Source organism: Palaemon carinicauda, chromosome 44 (assembly GCF_036898095.1).
Source record: "Palaemon carinicauda isolate YSFRI2023 chromosome 44, ASM3689809v2, whole genome shotgun sequence".
NCBI lineage: Eukaryota > Metazoa > Arthropoda > Malacostraca > Decapoda > Palaemonidae > Palaemon > Palaemon carinicauda.
Window position 1 is genome coordinate 45,002,790 of NC_090768.1, and position 5,000 is coordinate 45,007,789.

Consider the following 5,000-nt stretch of genomic DNA (forward strand, 5'->3'; position numbering starts at 1 on the left):
AAAGGCAGCAGGCACGCAAATTACCCAATCCCAGCTCTGGGAGGTAGTGACGAAAAATAACAATGCGGGACTCTTCCGAGTCTGCGTAATTGGAATGAGCACACTTTAAATCCTTTAGCAACAACCAATTGGAGGGCAAGTCTGGTGCCAGCAGCCGCGGTAATTCCAGCTCCAATAGCGTATATTAAAGTTGTTGCGGTTAAAAAGCTCGTAGTTCGAGCTCAGTTCCGGACTGGCTGGGGAGGTCACCGCCCGGTGCTTCCCCGTCAGGCTCCGAACAGCTTCCGTGAGTGGAAGCCAAGCCGGTTCTGCCGGGGTGCTCTTCACCGAGTGTCCCGCGCGGCCGGCCAGTTCACCTTGAATAAATGAGAGTGCTCAAAGCAGGCTACTCTCGAATACAATGCCCGAATGTTACCTGCATGGAATGATGGAAGATGATCTCGGTTCCATTTTCTTGGTGGTGGGAGCCAGAGGTAATGATAAAGAGGGACTGTCGGGGGCATCCGTACTACGACGCGAGAGGTGAAATTCAGTGACCGTCGTAGGACGAACAACAGCGAAAGCATTTGCCAAGAATGTCTTCGTTGATCAAGAACGAAAGTTAGAGGATCGAAGGCGATCAGATACCGCCCTAGTTCTAACCCTAAACGATGCTGACTAGCAATTCGCCGTCGTTATTCCCATGACGTGGCGAGACGCCCCCGGGAAACCTCAAGTCTTTGAGTTCCGGGGGTAGTATGGTTGCAAAACTGAAACTTAAAGGAATTGACGGAAGGGCACCACCAGGAGTGGAGCCTGCGGCTTAATTTGACTCAACACGGGAAACCTCACCAGGCCCGGACACCAGAAGGATTGACAGATTAAGAGCTCTTTCTCGATTTGGTGGGTGGTGGTGCATGGCCGTTCTTAGTTGGTGGAGTGATTTGTCTGGTTAATTCCGGTAACGAACGAGACTCTGGCCTACTAAATAGTGGACGGGCGTTTTGGTGCATGGGCCCCGTTCGACACAGTCTTCTTAGAGGGATGAGCAGCGAGTATAGCTGCAGGAGATTGAGCAATAACAGGTCTGTGATGCCCTTAGATGTCCTGGGCCGCACGCGCGCTACACTGAATGGGTTAGCGGGTTGTCCTTCTCCGAGAGGAGCGGGAAATCGCGTGAAAACCATTCGTGATAGGGATTGGGGCTTGCAATTGTTTCCCATGAACGAGGAATTCCCAGTAAGCGCAAGTCATCAGCTTGCGTTGATTAAGTCCCTGCCCTTTGTACACACCGCCCGTCGCTACTACCGATTGAATGATTTAGTGAGGCCTTCGGACTGGCGGTCTTGGACTGGGGCGGCGGGTTTCTCCCAGCAATGGGGTTCCGCCGACTCGCCTGGACGGGCCGGAAAGATGTCCAAACTTGATCATTTAGAGGAAGTAAAAGTCGTAACAAGGTTTCCGTAGGTGAACCTGCGGAAGGATCATTACTGATGGATGGCTCGGCTGTGCTGCCCTGGGGCGCACGGAGCCAGATGGAGAGCTAGTGTGGGGCTCTAGAGGTGGTTTTTGGTGGAGGGGGGCAGTCAGTACAAAGACGTCTCGAGGGCTGTGGAGCCACTGTCGTCCGCGTCGCCGGAGAGAAGGAAGAGGCGGCGGCGCGGTGCGGCACGCTTTAGGCGGGGTTACGCCGCTGGCCGGAGACGACGTCGAGCACTACTGTCCCCGTAGTGATGACGGTCGGAGAGAGAGAGAGAAGCACGGCCGTCGGAGGAGGAGGGCCCGCCGCGCTGGCATGTCCGTGGCGGGCCGTGATGGAAGTCACGCTTAGCCATGTTTTTGTAATAATTTCCAATTTGAACAACTTCTAATGGTGGATCGCTCGGCTCGTGGGTCGATGAAGACCGCAGCAAAATGCGTGTCGGCATGTGAATCGCAAGATTATGAGATGCATCGACCAGTTGAACGCACATTGCGGCGAGGGCACTGACCAGTGTCTTCGCCACTCCCGGACGAGTGTCTGTTAAGCATCCATCCCGGTGAAGGGTATTGCTGCGGCAGGCCCCGGCTGGCAGCGGCGCCGAGTGTGCGGCCCTCAGAGAGAAGGGGGCCGGCCGGAGGCGCGCGCCGCTGGAAGGGGCGGCCGCGGCTACCGTGAGCCGTGGCGAGATGGGGATGTCGGGCCGGCGCCCACTATTTTTGTGGGCTGGCGGTCCGTTCCCTCAAGTGTGAAATGTCGCCGTGTCCCTGGACTGGGCCCCGTTGCTGCTGTCCGGCTGGCTGTTCCCAGCTGGCGGCGGCGGCGGTGGCCCGGTGTCTGGGACTACGGTGGACGATCCTGCTCTCAGGTGAAGAGAAGCAGAGGCCATCCAGGGTACCTATCCTGAGTGCCTAAGCAGCGTTCGGGTCTTGTCCCGGGTCATGTTTCGTGGCTTCGCGAGAAGGAAGCAGCATCTGTTTGAGTGCCGGGCTCACGGCCAGCTCCTCCTGCCATCTGTGTCTGTGCGAGAGCAGAAGATGGAAGGACGAAGGGCCGGGGCCGCTGGTGCACTCGGGCGGGTGACGAGACTGGCCTCATCCCGACAGAGAGCAGTGGGTCGAAGAGAATCATTTTCTTTCGAGCGCTGCTGGGAGGGACCCCGTCCGTTGGTGCGAGGGAGGGAGGAAGGAACGAACGAACGAAGGTGAGCTGTTGTCCGGAGGACGAAGCGGGAGAGAGAGCCTTTTGATGAACGGTGCTGCCCTTGGGAGAGAGGGTGCCGTCGACACGGAGAAGCAAGCAGGTGGCGCACCAGCAGCAGCAGCAGCAGCAGCAACAGCAGCAGCGAGTAGTAAAGCAGCTACGGCTACCGCCTCCCCTGCGCTGCCCTGGGGAGCGGTCACCGCCGGACGGACGGACGGAGTCCTTGCGAGAGAGGACGACGACAACGTCGGTCTAGCCGCTCTGCCTGCCTGCCGCTGGCTGCAGCAGTCGCCTGCACTCCGAAGAATGAAGGCCCCTCCTCCGCCTCAGAATCCGAGGACGACGCCGCTGGCTGATCCGGACGTCCTGCTCCGTCTGGGCCCTGGAAGGCGCAAGTTTTTGAAGACCTCGTCCGCGGGGAGACAACCCGCCAAATTTAAGCATATTAATAAGCGGAGGAAAAGAAACCAACCGGGATTCCCCGAGTAAGGGCGACTGAAAGGGGACCAGCCCAGCGCATAACCTCGCGGTCCTGTCCGGCCGTCGAGGGGTGTTGCGTTTCGGTGGATCCGTACCGCTCGAGCTGCTCACCGCCTAAGTCATTGCTTGAATGCAGCCCCGAGGAGGGTGGTAGGCCCGTGTGGCGGCGCCTGTAAAAAGGTTTTAGGCAGCTTGGGCGGAGGGGTCTTTACCGTAGAGTCGGGTTGCTTAGTACTGCAGCCCTAAGTAGGTGGTAAACTCCATCTAAGGCTAAATACTACCACGAGTCCGATATTTGACAAGTACCGTGAGGGAAAGCTGAAAAGGACTCTGAAGAGAGAGTTCAAGAGGACGTGAAACCATTAGAAGCTCAAACGGGTGGAACCGTGAAGGTCGAAAGAGGGGATTCAGCTGGCGGGGTGCGGGCGGCAACCGCGGTTCAAGTTGCTTTTCAGTGAGAGGACCCGGCGACGCAGTTAGTTGCCGCGGCCCCGTGGTTGTCGTGCCGTGGCCTGCGGGCTTATTTCTCCCTCGAGTAGAGTTGGTGGCGACCCGCTGCTTAGGCTCCGAGGGCCGTTTCGGACTGGTAGCCCGCGCCTTGGCGCGGGTGATGACCGACGACGGTACTGACCGGGCCCGAGCGGCGGTCACTGCAAGGAGGCCGCGGAGAGAAGAATGCGGCCTCTCGCCACCTGAGAGTGATTGGTAATCCACCCGACCCGTCTTGAAACACGGACCAAGGAGTCCAACATGTGCGCGAGTCTAAGGGTGATCTAAACCCGGAGGCGAAATGAAAGTGAGCTCTGTTTTGGGCAGGCCGATCCCCTGTCTGCCGAGGCCTGTCGGGCCAGCTAGGTTGAGAGAATATCCTGGGCTGGTACCGGCGGTGCCTGGGCGGGCGGCCCGCCGCAAGGCGGGAGTTGGGGCGCAGGCCGAGGACTTGGCGTAGTGCGGCCCGGGGCACGGGGGGCTCTCGGGCTCCCTCAACCCGTGGTCCGCCGCCAAGTACCTGAGAGCGCAGCCGTTGGGACCCGAAAGATGGTGAACTATGCCTGGCGAGGACGAAGCCAGAGGAAACTCTGGTGGAGGTCCGAAGCAGTTCTGACGTGCAAATCGATTGTCAGAGCTGGGTATAGGGGCGAAAGACTAATCGAACCATCTAGTAGCTGGTTCCCTCCGAAGTTTCCCTCAGGATAGCTGGCATTCGGAGAGTTGAGTTTCATCCGGTAAAGCGAATGATTAGAGGCCTTGGTGGTGCAATGCTGTCAACCTATTCTCAAACTTTAAATGGGTGAGACGTGGAGCTTGCTTGAGATGTGAAGCTCTATGATGCAAAGAATCAGAGTGCCTAGTGGGCCACTTTTGGTAAGCAGAACTGGCGCTGTGGGATGAACCAAACGTACGAGTTAAGGGGCCTAAAGGAATGCTAATGTAGACACTACGAAAAGGTGTTGGTTGCTATAGACAGCAGGGCGGTGGCCATGGAAGTTGGAATCCGCTAAGGAGTGTGTAACAACTCACCTGCCGAAGCAACTAGCCCTTAAAATGGGTATGGCGCTCAAGCATTCTCCCGATACTCGGCCGCCGGGGCACTGTTTTTGGCGCTGAGAGAGGCGCTATGGAAGCCCCGGCGAGTAGGAGGGTCGCAGCGGTGAGCGTCGAAGGGACTCGGCGTGAGCCGGCCTGGAGCCGCCGCTGGTGCAGATCTTGGTGGTAGTAGCAAATAATCAAGAGAGAGCCTCGTTGGCTGATGTGGAGAAGGGTTCCATGTCAACATCAGTTGAACATGGGTGAGTCAGGCCTAAGCCCAAGGATAAAGTTCCTGTGTCCCATGTGATCCCAGGCCTCTAAACGGAGA

General features: G+C 58.0%; 2 non-coding genes across 2 annotated transcripts in view; both read left to right on the forward strand.

The window, feature by feature from the left end:
* The first annotated feature begins 1,841 nt into the window (after positions 1-1,841).
* On the forward strand, positions 1,842-2,001 carry LOC137634591 (5.8S ribosomal RNA). The gene has a single exon (XR_011042537.1). It is a non-coding gene; the product is annotated as a 5.8S ribosomal RNA (ribosomal RNA).
* A 1,064-nt stretch (positions 2,002-3,065) lies between these two features.
* Positions 3,066-5,000, forward strand: part of LOC137634595 (large subunit ribosomal RNA) — a 4,374-nt gene continuing 2,439 nt past the window's right edge. Inside the window, exon 1 of the ribosomal RNA XR_011042538.1 lies at positions 3,066-5,000. This exon is cut by the window's right edge and continues 2,439 nt beyond it. This is a non-coding gene — a ribosomal RNA (large subunit ribosomal RNA).